The sequence below is a fragment of the Mirounga leonina genome, unplaced genomic scaffold (assembly GCF_011800145.1).
Source record: "Mirounga leonina isolate KUSES-001 unplaced genomic scaffold, KU_Mleo_1.0 Mir_115, whole genome shotgun sequence".
Lineage (NCBI taxonomy): Eukaryota > Metazoa > Chordata > Mammalia > Carnivora > Phocidae > Mirounga > Mirounga leonina.
In genome coordinates this window covers 67,728,015-67,749,880 of record NW_023270268.1, presented here as the reverse complement: position 1 = coordinate 67,749,880, position 21,866 = coordinate 67,728,015, and the positions used below count along the sequence as shown (strand labels likewise).

The 21,866-nt window shown below is 36.3% G+C and overlaps 1 non-coding gene across 1 annotated transcript; it reads left to right on the top strand.

The window, feature by feature from the left end:
* The first annotated feature begins 21,379 nt into the window (after positions 1-21,379).
* On the top strand, positions 21,380-21,487 carry LOC118007178. Its single transcript, XR_004678307.1, has one exon. It is a non-coding gene; the product is annotated as a U6 spliceosomal RNA (small nuclear RNA).
* The last annotated feature ends 379 nt before the right edge of the window (positions 21,488-21,866 follow it).

Sequence of the window (21,866 nt, the reverse complement as noted above, 5' to 3'; positions counted from 1 at the left end):
TCTATAAAAAAAATTGATGAAAGGCTTTTATATCTCCTAATACATCTGATTGTTGGAAAGAGAATGATCTTTTTTTGAGTAAATTCAGAATTCTGCTTGTGTCTTAACACCCCACCTCTTAGGATTTGAAGGAACTTTACAGATATTTTAGTCTAATTTCTCATTAATGTCAAGTGGTTAGTTGGAGTCTGCCTCAATTCCCTGGAGGGTGTAACTCAATACCTTGTGAACAGCCAGTTCATTTATTGGAAAAATCTGATTGTTAAAAAGGTCTTGATATATTGAGCTTGCAATCTATCTCTTTGCAAACTGTGACTATTGATACCAGTTTTACCTTTGGAAAATCTATTTTGCAGAATAATGTTATCCTTGTAAAAACAACATTTTATATTCTAAAAAAAATTTACACTTACACATTTTCTAAGGAGATACCTATACTTAAATGCTATTTTAAATGGATGATTAAATGCTGTGTTGACTTCTCATATAATTTTAACTTTAATATTTTGAACCATTTTGGCAAAATAAGCATATATTCTGAAGCTGGTCTTAGGAAATTCCATTATAAAATGTAGGTTTTTTAATGCTAGGAGGCATTTTACCCATATACCACCTAGCCTATCACCTTTATTTTACATAGGAGGATATTGAAGTCCATATAAATGAAATTTCATTAAAAGGCCAAGACCACTGCTGCCTGAAATTCAGATCTCCTTGTCTTTCATGTAACAGTTGAAGAGCCTACTAAAGAATAACCAGAGATTAAAGATGGACTCCATAGACGCTAAAAAGGAGTACAGCGATGATCTATAAATGTCTGAGACCAATCTATGCAGACTTGAGTTGCTGAAGAAACAATAAATATAACATCATTACCTATGGAACAAAAATTAGTTGCTGCCAGGTGTTATCCTACTTTAAAAATAGGTCCATTCTGAATAAATCCTGTCCCCAAGAAATTTGCAAAGTTTTGAGATAAAGCCTAAGTAATTACCTAGTGTTTGGTGCTATGTAGAACTACCTCAAGATGGAAAATGACAGAGAAAATAATCTTTTAAAACTCACCATGGTTTGAAAATGAGTAATAGTGCTAAAATATGACTGAGCTGCTGAGTTAATAATTTTTTGACAAGAAAGAAAATCTAATGCTAGAAGTTAAAAATAACTAATAAAATGTTTCTGTTAATAAAAAATAGGTAAGAGGCATTTTAAAATGTAAGTGGATCTTAATTAATGACTCTAGATGACATGTGCACATGTCATTATTGCAATTTACCTGTTGAATTATTTATAGGTGAAAAACCAGGAAGAACTAGAAAGGACTCCTAAAGGAGACTGGAGAGTATAAGAAAAAATAAAACTCTTCTCCTTTTGCTTCTGGAAGTGTTAAGAGAAGATAATTCAAAATCTGTTTTTCTTGGTGGAGTTATTCCTTTTAAGATGCTTAAGCGATTGCTTTCCTGCCGGTGTTTGGATATGCATCCAATGGAACATTTGGCCCTTCAACAACATTGTCCTTTTTTCATGGGCTGTGAAATATGTCTAGTCTATCAGCCCACACATGGTGACATGCAGTAATGTAAACTCACAACTATTAAAATAAAAAAGCACAGCAGACTTTTACCAAAACAATTCTTTATTTTGATTATTTATGTCATCATTGGAGGATGCAACAACCTCTGGATTATAACTCCCTGGGGGCCGAACATGTTTTTATTTGTCTTTATTCCTACTAAAGCATCAGGTTGAGGCCACACTGTATTTTCAGTCATCTTCTTTCCTAGAAGAATTTGAAGAAGCTCTGGCCAGGCAGTTCAATATTTATTGAACAAAACTAAAAGAAATCAAATGAACAAAATACTTATATATGGTATCACCCCACATGGCACATAAACAACCTTCCTCCCATAGTGAATGTAATATTTTAACTATGAAGAGGTAACCAATTGCAAGACCATCTCTCAGTTATACTAGTGGGCATAAAAATACCATGTGATTTCATTTCATCAATGCAGTGGACAAAGAAGAATTATTGTTTCTTTTACTTTGTGGCTCTGGTGAGTCCTCAGGAAGTGTAGTTGAAAAATCAATTTTCCAGGCTGAAGTCTTTGCTGGTCACAGTTTTCAGGGATTATAGAAATCCAATTTGAGGAAAATATTGGTCTGCCTGAAGGCACCCTTATAGCTTCTCTTTGAAGTACTAAGATGGCTTTTCTTCTGGGTGAATATACAAGCTGGGATTTTCATCTGTCAATATAGAACTTCCCCCTTGCTCCTTATATTATAGGTGTTTGAACCTATGGATTTTTTTCCTTCATTCAGAAACAAAGGGCGTTTGAACTTCACCAGTGGGTTTAAATATGTCCCTCTTGCTATTTAGGTCCTACTAAGACCTGCTAATATAGATGTTATTTGAAGAACCCTGATCTAATGGACATGTTCTCCACCCCCTGTCTAGGAAGACTAATTTCCATCCTTGTAGTATAATTCAAAATACTGTCTACTTGATCACAAATAAGTCTTGGTAAGACCAAGTTCTGTAAGGGGTCAAGGGTAAGATTGACATTCATTTTGATATTCTGAGCATCAAAATCTTAAATAGGTAGGATCCATTTTATAGAGGATTCTGTAGATAACTATGCCTAGAGGGAACTGGTTAACTTCAATAGAACCTACACTGAATGCAAATTATGTGTACCTTACTCTTCATTAAGGTATGTTGTTCTTGTTATATAACTAAAAATTGTTCGATTTCCCTCCTGGATACAGAGCTTCTAATTACTGGTAGCACACCTAGTCATGTATCAAGACTAAATTGCCAGCACCTAGCACCGTGTCTGGCAAAGGAAGTTGCTCAATAAATGAAAGAAGTTGTTGACTAAGCAAAGAAATATGTCCTACAATTATAGTATAAACACTTAACACATAACTGATGAAAGAGACTTTTATTATTATTATTATTATTATTATTATTATTATTATTTTGCATACACTACATCCCTAAGGAGCAGCTGCTTCCCAATCCTATTGTGGGATACTTGAAGCTAGTGCAAGAATATTAGGAACAAATGTTTAGTAAAGACAATAGCATAGGTTTTTCTCATATCTATAGGTTTGTTGAACTGATCTGGGTACACAATACAGCATTGTGAAGAACAGTATAGTCTGGTTCTCTTAATCCCTACTGCCTCAGGAGAAGGGTAAAGGTATTAGCCATAACTGATCAGGGCAGTACTGTAGATCCTTTTCTTTTAGTGCATTCTGGATTCTATGTTGTCCTATCTTGCCTGACCTGCATTGTAACTGTTTTGAGGTCTGGAACAGACTAAATAGACTAAAAAGACTGGTTTTATTCACCCTGGGTCAATTGCTGTGATTTCTTTTCTCTTTTTGTAAATTTTATGTGTTTTTTATTTTTTTAAGATTTTAAAGTAATATCTATATCCAACATGGGACTTGAACTTGCAACTCTGAGATCAAGAGTCATATGCTCTACTGACTAAGCCAGCTAGGGGCCCCCATTTCTTTCCTTCTTATCAAAAAATGCTTGGCTTGGTCCGTAAAGGATTTGATGTTTTTATTACACCCATTTACAATTTGAGCTCCCTTTGATATGGAAGAATTTGGGTGAAGCAGGGTTCTGGTGTTGCTGTATAGCAACATCAAGATAGCGCTTCTGGGAGCTGTCCATAGACTACATGGGAAAACACTTCATAGGTGACCATGGCTTTAGGAGGGAACATAATATCTTCTGGGCTAAGTCCTTCCTTGGTGGTTTTTTCCCCTTCATCGAATGCTAACTGAATCTTTTCTCAAATGATGCTTCCCTATCTCTCACCACTGAACCTTTGGAGAAGAAAGGAGAATGTTGTTCTTGGGACTGTGGCTTAAACAGATATATGGTGGATTGTTTAACTCTTTTGTGTCCACATGTCCAGTTTGCATGTATTTATTCTTGTATGGTCATGTATGTGAGATGAGCATGGACTCAATAATGATCATTGTAATCTCCTTTAAGGCTGGGCATCGCACCATTTTCCTCTGTTCTTCCATATTCCATAAGAAGTAGAACTCAAGAGTAGTGGCGCTCTCTAGGCTTTTTCCAGGTGGTTCCCATCTGGAGCTTTGCCTTCTGTAGATTGCGTCTATGCACTGCCTTCATTTCCTTTGGTTTCTCGCAGTTATGGATTCACCTTCTTTGCTCCTGCCTCTGCTGCCCTCTGCTGGAAAAGCCTTAAAGCCCAATTCTCATCTGGCCTGGAGTTTTTGTTTAGTTTTGTTTTGTTTGCAGCATTGCTCACAGAACTGTGAATTACACTCTTAGACTCCAGGGCCAGGAAATTCTTCTGGAAGCTTAGTTGCTTGTGATTATACAGAAGTTGCCTGAGAGCTTTGTAGCCCCTCATGAGATGTCCATTCTCATTAGTTTGAGAAATTTCTCCTGACCTGGCCAACTTCTCGTTTCTCAGATGTAGGTTGGGCATTTCTTCTCCAAGGGGGCATTTATATTCCTCAAAGTCTGACAAGACACACCAATTTATTTTTGTGGATCACTGGATGTTCATTGACAAATACAGATATTTTTCGCATTTCAGGTGAAGCTATGGTCATAGGAGCCCATACACTCTATATGTCTTCACCCTATTTCCAATTCTCTGGAATAATTTTTGCTTCACACCAGACTACCCAAGGACACACAGCTGGCTATTAGCAGAATAGGAACTATAATCCAACTCTCAGTCCACAGCTCTTTCCATAGCAAATAAAGCCTTGGCTGCTGGCAACACTATTTAATATATAGACATAAATTACACTTTCAGGATATGTGAGTCATAAAGCTGGAAAATGACAGAAAGCATCTGGTTTATTATGTTTATTGTTCAGTTTCACCGAGGATTTTCAGTTTTTGAGAAATGTTGCAGAAAATCCACAATGAAGAGATAATTTTGTTTTGTGTTTTGATTGAGACTAAATATTTATCTACCTTGATTTTCAGCTCAAAAGCTCCTAAAGTGATCAGCAGCTGTTCATTCAAGAGTGCACTACCCCTCTGAATACAGAACAAAATATATTTGTCTTTGAAATTTCACAAAGGGTATAGAAGAAACGATGGCTTCTTTGTGGTGAAACAAACACATCCTGCATGAGAAATCTGATCAGTAGAGCTTGCTGGTTGTCTTAATAATCAATATTCCCCGTTTCATAAATGATATAGCTCTGGGAATTCATTTTGTAAATTATTCTCTTTCACCTTCTGACCAGTTTTATAATGTTTTGGAGATACTGATTTTTGATGATAAACCTGCCTTTAAAAGTAAAGAAAAATCTAGTATGGTATGTAACAATATAATAACAAAAATAAGTGACTTTTTTTTGTTCCCATGTCTAGGTTAGTAAAAAATCTTTTTTTCTAAAAGATAAGATTATTTTAGCTTAAATATCTGATGACTACAACAAGAATTGTTTAAAACTGCATTATCCTTTTAAAAAATGAGTAGAGTCTTCTATACAATAACCAATTGTTTTTTATATGAAAAATAGAGACATTTATTAATTCAATGCAAACTCATGAACAAATGTAGATGATATATGTTCCAGGAATGTGTATTTTATCAATATTTTCTCCCATAGTGTTGCTGATTTTAAACAGAACAATATCCATAGAAGAAACAAAGACATTGATAAAGAATTTGTCACACATATAAAGGCACCGGTTTCATATATTCCAGAAAAATCTGCCAGTCATGAACTGATTGATAAACCAATGCTACTTAAGCTATTGAAGAGTTAAAAAGTAGTCAGTATTCTAAATAGTTTTTATTTTGTTTTATTTTTTTTAATTTTAATTACAGTGTAGTTAACATACAATGTAATATTAGTTTCAGGTATACAATAGTGACTCAACAATTCCATACATCATCCGGGGCTCATCATGACACTCCTAAATCCCCATCACCTATTTCACACATCCCCCCACCCACCTCCCCTCTGGTAACCACTGGTTTGCTCTCTATAGTTAAAGAGTCTCTTTCTTGGTTTCTCTCTCTCTTTTCCCCCTTTGCTCATTTGTTTCTTAAATTCCACATATGGGTGAAATCATGATATTTGTCTTTCTCTGACTGACTTATTTCACTTAGAATTACATTTTCTAGCTCCATCCATGTCATTGCAAATGGTGAGATTACAGTCACCAATTTGGAAACCACTGAATAGGATAGACAGGAACTGCCAATCTACTCCCAATATATGGACCAATGCTTGTTTTTATAAATAAAGTTTTATTGGAACACAGTCACATTCATTCACTTGTGTATTGTCTGTGACTTAGGTTACAATGACAAAGTTGGGCAGTGGCAAACAGAGTGTATGGCACACAAAGTCAACATATTTATCTCACCCTTTACAGGAAAAGTTTGCTGATCTCTGGTATAGAAGAGTGATTTTTATGAAGTATTGCGATTTTATTGACACTAATATTATTCTACTTGTCATTCTCTCCTTCTTTTTTTAGAGGGGCAGGGGAAGAGGGAGAGAAGGAATCTTAAGCAGGCTCCATGCCCAGCATGAAGCCCGAACTGGAGCTTGGTCTCACAACCCTGAGATCATGACCTGAGCTACATCAAGAGCCCGGCGCTTAACTAATAGAGCCACCCAGGCACCCCATCATTCTCTTAACATCATTATCTTTTCTTTAAACTGCTAAATTACTCCCAAGATAGAAATAACTTCATTATCCATTCCCAGATGTAAATATGCCTATTAACTATTTTTTATATTTTTTTGGTCAAAAACACAGGTCTAAAGGTGCCTGGATGGCTCAGTCAGTTAAGCACCCAACTTTTGATTTTGGCTCAAGTCATGATCTTGGGGTCATGGATCAAGCCCTGCATTAGGCTCTGTGCTCAGTGCAGAGTCTGCTTGAGATTCTCTCTCTCTTTCTCTCCCCCCTTCTCCCTCTGTCCCTCTCCCTGCTCATGCATTCTCTCTAAATAAATAAAATCATTTTTATTTAAGATTTTATTTATTTATTTGACAGAGAGAGACACAGCGAGAGAGGGAACACAAGCAGGGGGTGTGGGAGAGGGAGAAGCAGGCTTCCCACGGAGCCGGGAGCCTGATGTGGGGCTGGATCCCAGGACCCTGGAATCATGACCTGAGCCAAAGGCAGACGCTTAATGACTGAGCCACACAGGCGCCCCAATAAATAAAGTCTTTTAAAAAATATTTAGGTCTACATAGTTATAATAACACACGTACTGTGCTTTCCTTTACCGATCAAAATAAATAAGAAAATCCATTTTTAAGAATTTATTTTCTTAGTTGTGGGCAAAATCTTATAACTGTTTAAGAATACACCTTGTGGAATACTGAACTTTGTGTTTCTTGAGGTTCAGTAAGGTTAGTGGTTAGCCTAAAGTCACACAGATGGCAAGACCAGTACAAGTTACACTGTCTTTCTGGTTCATTTATAGGCTGAGTCACCAGACAACTATGATTTCCTTCAGTTTGTTCTCTGCAGAAATAAACATGGCATCTTTTTTTATGAGTGTGAGGATGCTGTATGAAATGCAACTCAGAAATCTGGACATGTTTATTTAGAATGTTCCTGCAAGGGTTTTGGAACAGGCCCAGTGTTCATTCTGCAGCACTCTCTACTATGCCAGCAGGACTCAGTGGGCACTGTTGGAACAGTTGTTGCCAAAGATGTTTACATTAGTGATTGGATATTTATGGTACATATTGAATATCCACTTTCTCTTTGCCAATAAATTTAGAATGTAACCAACGCATTGGGTCCACAGGTGTTATATTTCTCAGAGAACATTTAAATATGTATGGAAATAAAATAACAGAGCAATGTTGTCTCAATTTGAATGTGACTTCCTGTGACTAATATTTGTTAATTAATGGATTCAAATTTGTATTAAAATTTAAAATTTTATGTATTTATGCAATGATTGTCTATAAACAGGAAATACAGTTTAAAATTTGGAAGCAAGTTTAAAGTTTATAATACCTAACCTCTTTATCTCAGATATTTAGTGTTGTATTTTGAGATGAGGATTAAATATTTCAACTCCCTAAAAATGATTCTATAGATTTAATGTTTACTAAAAGAAGCAATACTTTCTTTATGAGAAAGAAGAAAGAAGAAAAACATGTACTGATTTGGGAATGGTTTCTGAATGCCCAATACATGTACCTTTGTGATCTAAGACTACTGAAGATAAAAACAAAGTGGGAAAAAACAGTGCCATAGGCTGAATGTTTGTGTCCACCAAAATTCATATATTGAGACATAATTCCCCATATGATGGTGTTAGGAGCTGCGCCTTTGGGAGACCTAATCCTAATGATTAGGTCATGAGGCTAAAGCCCCTATTAATGGGATTCATGTCCTTATAAAAAAGACCTTGGAGAGCTTCCTTGCCCCTTCTGCTATGTGAGGACACAGCAAAAGATGGCCAGTCTATCCTGATGCCAGGAAGTGAGCTCTCACCAGACACCAGATGGACTGGAGACTTGATTTGGGACTTCTCAGACTCCAGAACTGTGAGACATAAATTTCTGTTCTTTATAAGCCACCTAGTTTATGGTAATTTGTTATAGTAGCTTGAACTGACTAAGGCAAACAGTAAAAAAAAAAAAAAAAAAAATGCTTAAGTGGGGAGAACATGAATAAAAGTTGATGACAATGATACCAACTCCAAGCTTTGTTTTCTAAGATAATAAATCTTCAAAATTCTATGTGTAATTTACACTTGCAGTGTATCTTCTTCCCATCTGAGCTTTGTCTTTTAGTTTTGTTTTTGTTTCTTTTGTTGAGTAGAAGTTTTCAGTGTAATGAACATAAATTTATCAGTAGTTTCCTTTATGGGATTATTTTTACATTTTGTTTACCAAATATTTTTTCACCTCAGGTTCCCATATTTTGTACTAAGAATTTTAAAGTTTGCTTCTATTATGTTTGTACCTTCAATATACCTGGATTTGAAGTTCATGTATAGTGTGAGGTAGGGATCTGAGGCATTATTTTTCAAGGGAAAACCAATTGTTTTTCATGATTTATTGAAAATTCCATCCTTTCCCCACTGATGGAGATAAGTGCATAAGATGTCCATGTCTCTTCCTGGGTTCTTTAATCTTTCCTGAGCTCCTTATTCCTTTCTGCTTGTGTCAGTGTTTAGTCACAACTAGTTGAGTTTGACAATAAATTTTGAGATCTGGTAGGTCAAATTCTGCACCTTGTTTTTTTGTTTTGTTTTGTTCTAAGATTTTATTTATTTGAGACAGAGGGAGAAAGAAAGAGAGAGAGCTCGCACACAAAAGAGTGTGAGAGAGCATGAGCTGGGGGGAGGGGCAGAAGGAGATGGAGAAGCAGACTCCCCACAGAGCAGGGAGGCCACCATGGGGCTTGATCTCAGGACCCTGGGATCATGACCTGAGCCAAAGGCAGATACTTAACTGACTGAGCCACCCAGGCACCCCTCACACCTTATTTTTTATGAGTCTTGGTTAGTCCTGGTCATTAGTTGTCCATGTGCATTATTTAATCAGTTTATCAAGTTCTATGGAAAACATTAGGATTTTGATTGTAATCATGTTGAATTGATAATATTCATTTTCATACAATAGATATTTTAATGATTTAATATCTTATCCATGAATATTGTATATATCGCTATTTAGATAATTGACAATGTATTTCAATTAGGTTTTATAGTTTCTCTTAAAAAGGGTCTTAGAAATGTTTTATTAGATTTATTCTTGGCTACATATGTATTTTGGTTATCATAAATTTTATATATATGTATATGTCTAAAATTCATTTTCTAAATGAGTACAAAGAAATGAAATTCTTTTACTTCTGTAATAACAAACTTTTCTCAGTAAATGATGGACGAAGCAGACACATTATAACATGTATGTATAGGTTTTAACATAAAAGTTCACTTAAAGAATGTTGAACCTGGCTCCTAACAATTAGAGATTATATTCTTTATATTCTTCCTGAGCACATATATAAAGTTCAAAAAATTCATCTATTTTCCACTTTGCTAACCTTTTCTTTTTATTCATATTAAATATTTTAACTCATACCAGATTTTAATTGCAATGATTTTATTTTTCATTATAGAAGTCTATTTCTTTTTTTTTTTTTTAAGATTTTTTGGTATGTTTGGATAGTGCTTTCTAGTATTCTTATGTTTCTAATCTCATTATTTATTATTTTAATCATTCTTATTTAATATTCAATATCTGATAATTCTGTTGTTCTACTTACTCTTGATGGATTTTGCCTTATGTATGTTTGTGTTTTATTATGATATCATGTTTGTTTGGTGGCTTTATCTATGAAAATACTGTAAGACCTGGTTTGAGGATTCATCCTTTGAGAGGAACTTTGCATTTGTTCCTACCAGGCACTTAGAAGTATTAACAGCTCAACCCTACTCTAAATTGATTTCTTGATTTGAGGTTCTCAAGACCATTCAGATGGTGTGAATCTGTATCTTAATCTCACAGGAAACAAGAATGGTGGTTATGTATTCCAGGCAGACTTTTCATTATCTAGAAGTCAGGTTCAGATGAGAGATATTCCAGGTCATCTTCTTTTGGTGGCAGCTAATTTATTTTTAAATCAAGAGTCAATTCTGTAGAATATCCTGAATTTATGTATTGGTCACACTTCTAAATCCCACTTTATATGGACCTTGTCCTCTGTGGTTTCCATGGTCACAAGAAACTAAGCATCTTGATTGCTAAGATTGACAAATGTTCTCAGACAAACTGTTTCAGCATTAGTTTATCACCCTGGTTTCCAGTTCTCTATTTGTCTTTGGCCCTTGGGAATTTCCCTTATTTTCCTGCAAATCTGTGTATGTGTTTGAAGGATATTTATCATCATTTACAAGTTTTCTCAAGCTATCTAGTTCACCCCCCCCATAAAAATAAATATCTGAAAATAAATTTTTGAGGATATTTTTAAAATGAAAATGCCACATCAAAGGATATGTAACCTGGTCATTTTCAAAATTCCTGCTCCTCTAAAAATGAGGGGCAAATTTGCAGTTCTGTCAGCAATATATAGTTCTTACTTTCTTGCACCCTTGATAAATTTTGCTCTGATTAATGATACAATGCAACCATATTTGTTTTAATGTGTGCTTCTTTTGTTATTTTTATGAAGATCACCTTTTTTATATGGTTAGGGGCCATTGGTTCTTATTTTTTTTTTTATAAATTTCCTCTTCTGTTTTGCCAGCTAGGAAAAAAGTAAAATAAGGGGAAGGAGGAGAGGGGGGTTGAAAAACATTATTTAAAATTTTAAATAGTTAAAAAATTGTTTTTAATCATTTATCTTTTGAAGCTAGTGTTTTGTGTCCCACTAGTTCTTTGGGTGGGTGGGTTTTGGGTATTCATATATTCCCTGAACTTGTGTGCAAAAATATGTTGATAACAATATATGTTTTCAGATGATCAGTATCTATTATTTTCATTAAGCTCTTGAAATGTGATTCAGACAATTAAGATTCAACATTATATTTAATACAATTTTATTCATTTACAAAAAGTTTAGATATCAATTCATAATTGTTCTCTTGTATTCAGGAAAGCTTCCTAGAACAGTGGGATCAGAAGAAAGATGGGTACATAGTGAAGAATATAGAATGGAAGTTTCATATCCTTGGTGGAGGTTTTGGAACTCAAAAGATTTTTAGTAGGTTAAAAAATCCCTCAAAGATGATCCAATTTTCCTCCTATTTTATGGATTGAGTTGATAAAACAAAACAAAGCAAAAGCTCTACATAATTAAGTGCTGATAGTTGTCTTTATGGATATTGGCTCTTGAACAGTCTTTACCTAATAGACACACGAGACATAAGTAGAATACACAGAAACAATCTTAAACACCCATGTTAAAGACAAAGTTAAATACATAAAAGTTCATACTTTTTTCTTCCACATGAGAATCTTTTATGGAATTTTACATTGACCTACTTTTTAAGAAATGTGGAAGAGAGGCAAATGGAAGTTGTTGATTCTGCCTTGTGGATGAAATATTGAAAACATAAGTGATGAGACAATGCTGTGAAATTCATTCTAATTAAAATAGAGGCAGAAGATAGCAAAATATGGGGCATGAGCGTTATGACCAATTAGCTTAGCCTTGGATTCAATATCTAATATGTATTAATAAATATAATGAACAGGTGATATGTTAGAAATTATTAACCAGGCCCATGGGATTCTGATTTCTTCAAGGTTACAGTAAAATTATTATTACTCTAGGTCCAAGGTGAGGGTCTTCTGTAATTGACTTACTAAATGTAGCCCCTGGCATTAACTTTTTCACCAGGCAATAATCTTCTTCTTAGATGGTAAGGATGTCTATTTCTTACAAGAAATGTGGCCAATAGAAATTTGATCTTGGTATACTTGCATGGTGTAATATTTGTTTAAGAAGACAAATATAACTAGCTTTTTTAGTATCAAATTTTCAAAATTTTATTACTATGATAGTAATTTTGGTAGGGGCAGGCAGGAAGAATACATTTAGTGAAAGTGTTGGTTTCATGAAGACAAGGATCTTTGCATGTTTTATTCAATGATGTATCCCAATTACCCAGGATAGTACATGTACATCATGGATAGTCATTATTGTTTTTGGCAGAAACCAGGATGGCATTTTTTATCTTGGGTTTATATATGATGATTCTAATCATAATAGCAATGATTCAATATATAGAGTCATAGAATTTCAAGGCTACATAGAAGGTGATGGGAAAAGATCATACACTGAAGTATATTTATTTTTTGTGTTTAAGGAAAATAAAGCCCAGAATGGTTAGTAGCTTGGTACAGATAACTTAAAAAGTTAGTGATGGAACTAGAACTAGAACTCTAACTTAAGACTACTAACTCCCCATCCAGTGCCTGTTCCCACATGTTGTGTTGTCATTCTTCCTTGTTTCATCAGAAGATAGAATTTAATCACAGATTCTAACTTTTATTTATTTATTTATTTGGAGAGATAATTCACATATCATAAAATTCACTTTTATAGCTTATCATTTAGTAGATTTTAGCATATTTGAAATGCTGTGCAAACCATCTTTACTATTTATTTATTTATTTTAAAGATTTTATTTATTTATTTCACAGAGAGAGACACAGCGAGAGAGGGAACACAAGCAGAGGGGTGGGAGAGGGAGAAGCAAACTTCCTGCAGAGCAGGGAGCCCAATGCGGGGCTTGATCCCAGGACGCTGGGATCATGACCTGAGCCAAAGGCAGATGCTTAATGACTGAACCACCCTGGCACCCCACCATCTTTACTATTTAATTCGAGAACATTTTCATCATCCCAAAATAAAATCCCACATCCATTAGCAATTGTTCTCAATTCCCCATGACTGCCAGTCGCTGACTACCTTTAATCTACTTTCTGTCTCTATGTCTGAGCATTTCTTGTAAGTGGAAGCATAAAATAAGTGGCATTTTAGGTCTGGCTCCTATAACTTTATCATGTTTTCAAGGTTCATCTGTAGTGTAGCATATATCAGCACTTCATTTCCTTTTAGGTCTGGATAATATTCCAGTATATAGATATACCACATTTTGTTTATCTGTTCATTAACTGATGGGCATTTGGGTTGTTTCCACTTTTTGACTATTATGAATAATGTTGCTATGAACATGTATGTACAAATTTTTAATGGTCATATGTTTTCTGTTCTTTTTGATATGTACATATAGGACTAGAATTTCTGGTCATGTGGTAGCTCTATCTTTAACCATTTGAGGAATTGCCAGACTGTTTTCCAAAGTGGTTATATCATTTTATACTTCCACTAGCAATGTATTAAGGTTCCATTTTTTCCACATTCTTATCACATTCTTCCCCACCTTTTTCTTTCAAATTTTCCTTTGATTAGCTTGCTGTTTGCTTCAGCTGTTACCAACACCTCAAGAACTGTAATGTTAAAATATTGCCACTGATTGTTTTTGACAAACATGGCCAGTAAAAAGGCTGTTTTCACTGGGTGACCTTTAAATGAAGACATGCCTTGTGAGTAGGGTTCCCAGGAACTACCAGACAAGTTAAATAATTGCCATTTTGTGAGATGAAGCTTTGAAAGAGTTCCAGCCCCATTCTGACTCTTGCTGTAGCTACTAGGCTGCTGGTTTATACTGTAATTGTGGGCTTTTGACTTTTGAGACTACCACAGAACCAGGGACAAGGGTGACAGGAATAGGTCATGTTAAAATGTCACAAAACTCACTGTTCCTACAAAGAATCAGCAATTTTCTTGAATAAAGGTTTCCTGCATTGTTACAAGGCTTTGGTTAATTTCCAGAGTTCAGAGAAGTTGGTTTTAACAAGTTTTATTTTTTCTGGCTTTAAAACAGATTTTTTTTTTTTCATAGAAAAGCATCCATTTAACAAACATAACTATGAAGCAAAGTTCTATACATTTTATGAGCATATTTAGCCAAATAATCATGTAACCTTTAGCCTAAGGAAACTTTTACTAAACTAGATAACACAGTTAAGTGAATACCTTTTTACAATATAGTTTGAAGGTAGCTATGATAAAGGCATTTACAGGGCACTAGTTGAGAACAAAATAGGGACAGTTAAATCATGTAAGACTGGCAACAAAAGTATCATTAGAATAGAAAGTTCAGGTAGAAGATGATTTTGACATTTTTTTTCTTGCTAGTGTTTTAGTTGTTTTTTATAAGAGAGCAGAATTTTGGAGCTCCTTACTCCACCATTCTCACTGACATCATCTCCTACCTTGTTTTCTGATTACCAGGAAGTGAAGTCCTGCATGCAGGAAAAGAGAGAAAAGAAAGAACAGGGAGAAGGCAAAGGGCTTATTTGGGGAATCTGAAAGAAGAAAAATGTGTGCATATTTTGTTTACAGAGGAGACTGAGTACACACTCTTTTATGGATCTATGCCTGGAGGAATGCTAAAGAATACAAATGGCGTATTTTATGAATCTTTAGCAGATTCATACTTGCAGTGCAAATCTTCCTTTAACAGCATGTGTGGAGTGTGTGAAAAGTAAATGCCGTCAAGTCTTTTCTTTCTCTTTTTTCTTGTTTTGGTTTTAATGGAAGAATAAGCAATCCAAATAAAAATATTGACCAAGTTTAAACTATGCTTTATGTATTAAAATCTAAGCAAACGAAACAAATTGCATTCAAAGCTATGGCTTAAGGACAATATTTTAGGGGAAGAAAATACCTTTAAAAGCTGGACTTTGCCAGAATTCATAATTTCCACCTTCTTTCTATACTTGGAATAAAAAGGTCTAGGTCTCCAAATGATGACAATTTACGACTTAAATTCCATCTTAGAACTCAGTTTACTGCCACTTTAGAAAGTGATCTAATAAACTAATTCCTACTGGGTTTTTAATTACTGATAATTATCTGATGCAAAACCATTAAAGGCATAACCCTTATGTCAGTATACCCTTCTGTGAATCATACAGGAAATTAATTTCAAGGAATATTGCCTTTGATGACATATCTACCCTCTCCCCACCTGTCCTCCTGGGACTATTTGAAATATGTGACAAGCACTGTTGATACTTGTTAGCATTTTTATCACAAGGTTATCAGAAGAAAACAATTAACAGGACATAGAGCAGCAAAGATAGCATAGCTAATAGAAAGAGATGACTTTGAATTCACATAATTCAGATCTAACACTCACCAGCTGTATAGCTCTTAGAAAATTTCCTAACTTCTCTGAACTTATTTCCTTGCCTTTGAATTGGAAATAACAATATTTACTTCATATGGCTCTAGGAGAAAACTAAATGGTACATCTTGTACAAAGTGCTAGAACAGCTTCAACTGAAGAAGGGAGCAATTGTTATGGGGGCAGTGGTGGCGAATGTGGTCATAGTTAAGATCATGATTGCATTCAGGGCCATAAGGAGGCTGAGATTCTGCATGGGCCCAAGGGCATTAGAATGTCCTTCACCTCCTTTGCAGAGTTAAGGAGGCAGGCTATCTTCAGGATCCCTCTGCCACTGAGAGTTTGGTTCTATGGATGTGAGCTTGCTCGTGCCTGGTGCTCTCCAGCAGTCACGAAAATGCAAGCAAGGGAAATTTCCATTCTTCTAGGCGCACTTAGTTAATATAGCAGCTCTGGAACATTTTCAGTTGAGTTCTTGGAACCCTGAAGCACATTAAAATCCACCATCATTACTCACCTCAGTCTCAATTAACAGGTGATTGGAAGAGGCCATAATTGTTTGCACACACACACACACACACACACACATTTTTTTTTCCCTCTCCCTGCAAGCCACTGTTTTGATGTATAATGGTAGGAGAAGAAGCTGGTCTGAAAGAATCAGTTCTGATTTCCCATAGTGTTTCTCTGCCCCCATGCCATCAGCGTGGTAGTTATTAGATCACACCATGACCTCATAGTGACTCGTTGAGGCCATTCTACCAATACTATAATTTTAGCAAGGTACAATTAGAATTATGTAATAGGAAGGTATTTACAATTGGCAAATAAATTCTGCTGATAAAAAGCCTTAAATTAAAGGTTTTCTTCTTCAATGGGGACACTTCACCTTCATAATTACCTTTGGTAAGGGTATTTTCCCAAGGTTTCTCTGTCATGTATGTGATCTGACTTTTTTTTTTGGCTGGGGAAGTGTTGAGTTCTAGTATTCTTCTCAGGATCTGAATTCTGAACCAAAGGTATAGAGGTGGGAATGTAGAGGAAGGTATGGATTGAAGAGGTAATTGTTAGTAGGAAATAGGGCAAAAAGCAAACAGTGTGAGAGTGGCATGAGGGACAGGGCAAGTTTTAAGTGAGCTGCTCAGGTGTCTGGGTGAATTTTTCTATCCCTCTATATGCAAGATAGGTGCTAACAAAAGAGAAGTAGGTATAGAGATAGGGAAGAGTCCAATGCCCATGAAATATTAGAACATCTCATTAGGTAGTTGGAAATCGAGATCTGCTGTCCTGACATATAAATGTGTGGGGCATCAGTGTAAATGTGGTACTTGAAGCTTAGGGAGTGGATGAGATATTAAGGAGACTCTGTGTGAGAAGTGGATTTCATACAGAACCCGGAGGAACATTGACATTGAAAGGGATACCAGAATAAGAGGACAAGCAGGAAAGATTCAGAAGGGCAGATGCAGAGGCAGCAAGATAATCAGGAGGGAGTCATGCCACAAAAGCCAGGAAGGAAGAAGGTTTCAGAAGAGAAAGGTTAATAGTGACCATTGCAATTATTTCCTAACTGGTCTCTCTGCCTCTAGTCCCTTCCCCCATCCTCCCTAGCCTCATTCTGCTGTCCAAATGCTCTCTCCTAGTTCACAAGTCTATTTGCTTTCTTAGACTTGTAGTTATTAGATGTCTGTAGCATTCAGACTTTCATGTATTAAAGAATTAAACCTAAGCCTAATTCATCACCGGAGCCTAATTGGCTTATTGAAAGACCAGTCCTGGGCCTCATACCCAGAGATACTAATTAGGATATCTGGATCTGAGAATTTGTCTTTTTAAAAAGGCCCCCAGATAGTTCAGTTGCAAACTGTCTATTGACAGTGGTTTATGAAACAGTGGCCTAGGGGGATGACGTTCAAGTTCCCTAGTAAAAGACTCATGGCCTTTAGCCTCTGGCTTCCATCTCCATTTTCCTCCTCACCACTCCCTCTTTCCACCAGCCCACCTCCATCGTGGACTCTGTTTTCTAGCCTTGCCAGAATCACAAAGATAAGTTGGAGTTGGTGGAGAGAAAAGTCCTTTCTGGAAAAGGGACCAGCTTATGCAGAGGGACCAAGGTGAGGCAACATAATGTGAGAAAATAGGGACCAGTCCAGTTTGAATGGTTGTGGCAGATACAAAGAAATCAGTCTGGAAAGATGGCCTGGGGCCAGACTGTGGAAAGCCCCTAATATCAGATTGGGGAATTTATAATTGTTCTGCAGCAAAGTGGGCTGCTTGGCTCTTTCATGCTTTGTTTTGTTTGTTTGTTTGTTTTCTTTTTCTATCCTGGATGTAAGTATCTGTACCTCCTTCTTATTATTGAGACTGTCATTACTGTTGATTTTTTTTTTTTTTTTCTGAGTCTGGACTTCATGTGGAAGAATCTAAAAATGAAGACTTGAAAGAAGGAAGAGAATTTTAAATTTCTGGAAGGATTAAAGAATCTTGAATTATCCAGACTTAAATTTAACCACAGTCGTGAGGCAATTAATCAACTTTCAGTTTTCCTAAGCCTGGTTAAGAGGCAGGTAAGCCACTGTGACTGTGCTCTTAACCTTTGTGAAAGAAAAAAAGCAAGACATAGTTCAAGTGACTGGAGTTCTGACTCCTCACCATCAAACTGAACACCATGCATTTTTTTCTCCAAGGGAAGATTTCAGCCTAGCTGGGTCCAAGAGAACATACGAGCACCTTATGCTGAACACATACTTAGAGAACTGGATGGGTTTTGCCATCTGCTAAGCCTCACATAGCCTCCAGTTTGAAGTTGAAGCGATGTCAGAAGCTGATTTAAGCAGCTTACATATGTTGCACTGCAGGAAAAACATTGGACGTTGGGGACTCTGGAAAACAATGTGAGGCATTTGGGGTCCATAAACACTTCGTGTTTGTGACAAAACGTGCCCAGTAGCCATAGGGCAACACTTTTTCCCCCTTAGATTTAAGTGTAGGTTTTTCTCCTTTGCTTAAAGTATTTTCACATTATCTTGTGTATTTGCTGGAACCATGATCATCATTCATGCAGCAGGTAAGGTTATCTTAGTTAAACACAACTTTATTTTGTTGCTTTAAGTTTGACAGAAAACGCCAGTAGTATGGCATACTTTGGAAAATTATTCTAGGGATTTGCCATTATTGATAATGTTCTTGGAAAATCTAGATGCATAATAAATGAATACATTTATAGTAACCAACCTTTAAAATTCTTTACAGGTTCCACATGCACACTGGACATGGTGCAAATCACTCAGATTGTTCTCCAAGGCCTGTGGTGAGACTGTACTTACCTTTCTAGTCGTATGTCCCCCTCTTTCTTGTACTTTGCTATCCAGTGAACCTGTATGACTGTCATTCTCCAAACACATTAGATTTTTAAAAATCTCGAATTGCATTTCTTTTTCCTTCCTTTCCTGCTTCTCCCCATCAACTCTCTCTGTTGATAACTTAACTATTAATAAGAACCAGTTCAAGTTCCCTTTGTCCATGGAATCTTTTATAATAACCTGTTAAAATGTCCTTATAGTACTTAGCATGGTCTGCCTTGCTTCATAGTTATAAATATATTCAAGCTCTGCTTTTTATGGGTCATCCTTTTCTTTATCATACAGTAACAATCCATATTCTCTTCATGTGTATTGCAAATCCCCCTCCTGTGAGCCTTGGGAAATTATGAAAATTTCTAAGGCATGAGTATCAGCAGTTGTAATAAGGGTGGATACTATTTTTCCATTATTTTGCAGCTTTTAAGAAATGAGTGATTTCCTATTTAAACTCAAATTTTGGAATTCCCTGGGCATAGTTGTAGATCTAGACACTTTTATACACCCAGAAACAACTGTTTAGTGGTGAGTATTGGCCAGACTTTTAGAGACACATGAACTCTTCAATAATCCACTCAACTCTTAATGCTTTATGTTTTCTGCCACAGTCCCTCTAGGCATACGCTTGTGATTCTCAGGCTAATACATTTCCCACATTTTTTCTTTTTGTTCCTAGACACATTTCACTCCAGATTTCTCTGCTGATATCCTTTTATCATCTCATAATTGCTACTCCATGCTGCTGAAGGTATTCGTCTATCCCTCTCATCCTCTGTGTGGACATATATCCCTTCTGTAATTCCTCAAAGTGTAAATAACATTAGACTGTGGTGTTTTGACAAAATTTTCCTATAGTATGAAGTAGGAAACTTTAAATACGGATATCTGACACCACAGTTTTTGGAGTCTGTTTTCTATGTCCCTTACCAGCAATTTACCTGGGCCTGCCAATAACTTATCCATCCTATACTGGAGAACCTTCTTTCTGTATTTTCTCCCTATATCCCATCCCAAATAGAGGAAGCAAAAAACAATTCGCAGAATATTCTCTGTGGAATTGTACACCTCTCCCAGTGAAGTTAGTTTTCACATTATGAAATGGAATGCATTAACATTTCTTCCTCAAATGAAGGATTGCCCAAGAACCGTGGGTCAATACTGGTGTTACTAATGAATAAAAATCTACATTAAAGTGGTGAACAAAGATCTAAGACACAGCTCTCTAAAGTCAGATTTTAGCTTCCACCTTTGAAATGTAGCAATTTCTTAGAACAAGTGACATAAAGGTAGGTTCTCCCCAATGAGTGGAAACTGAATAATTTATCACTAGCATTGTTTAGATTGCCAGTGCATGGTGATAATAAAAAAAGCCTGACTTTCTTTAAATTGATTTTATTACTGCTTTTAAATCCTTGACAGATAATATACCCTCTTATGGCCTGCAGAGGAAGAATAGTAGGTTGTCGAGGGGGGCTTTTCCCCTTACCAGCCCCTCCCTGCCACTGCTTGGACTCTCCCAAATGGCAGATCTCCTTTATTTAATAACTTAAAGAACCAGATTCTATCTGCAAAGACATCAGAGAAAGTGTTGGCAGCATTTTGGGGGTGGAAGGGAATGACTAAATATTTGTTTACATACTTTCCTGATTTCTAGAAAGGTAGGTTTCATTCCTTCAAGATGAAACTCTTATTCAGTTGAATTTCTGTGCAGTGTTCCATCTAGAAAGCATCTGGCCAAAATGGGGTGCTCACAGGGTGTTTGTGTTTTTGAGTTGAGTTAAATATATATCCTCTTTGTTTAAAATTTTTGCCTTGCCAAGAATCATGGAGTTTCTTCTCAAACTTTCATGGGCAATCCCATGCACATCTAGTGTATCAGTTTCTGTTGAGAAAGTGTGGAGTAGAAGGATTTGGAGTAGAGGCTGTGAATCAGAACACTGGTTCAGGCTACCTTTCTTGCGCAGGGCCAAGGAGGACAAAGGTTTCACGTCACATATAACAATGAAAAGAAAGCTTGGAAACAGGCCACCTGTCTTCCCCACTGTCAGCTGTGACTTTGGACAGGTTATTTAGTTCTCTATGCCCTAATTTTCTCACTTGCAAGTTGGAGAGAAGAGTACTCTGTTTTTAATTAGAGTTGTCATGCAGATTGAATGAGGTAAGTCAAGTACAGCATTCAGCAGGATTCAGGGACCAGGAACGCTTGTGCACTTTTGTGGCTGTGGAGTCTGGCGCAAAGCAGCACAGAGTAACGTGGCAGAACTTAATCGGATTAAGCACTAAGGACACACTTGTGCAGTGCTCGCTTTGGCAGCACGTATTCCAAAACTGGAAGGATGCAGAGACGATTAGCATGGTCCCTGCGCCGGGATGACATGCAAACACACACACACACACACCCGTACACACACACGTTATGACTTTGTGATTCCATTCGTAGAAATAGAGCCGAGAGAAATTTTCACACAGCACCGTAGGGCAAGTTAAGTGTCCTCAGTTATGTAGGGATGGAAACTGATATTTACGAAATTTTTACCAGGTGCCAGACACTCTACAGAGGCTGCTTCATTTAATCCTCAAGGCATCATTACAAGATTATTTTATCTGTTTAACAATTGGGAGAAATGATTGTCTGTGAGGTTCCATAACCTGACAAGGACACTGTGCTGATAATGGGCAAAGCTGGGACTCTAACTCGGGTGTAAGTTTTACTCCATTCCAATGTCTCATGCAGAGTCTGAAAAGAATAATTCTCTCTCTTTTGTTTCCTTCATAGATTGTTGTG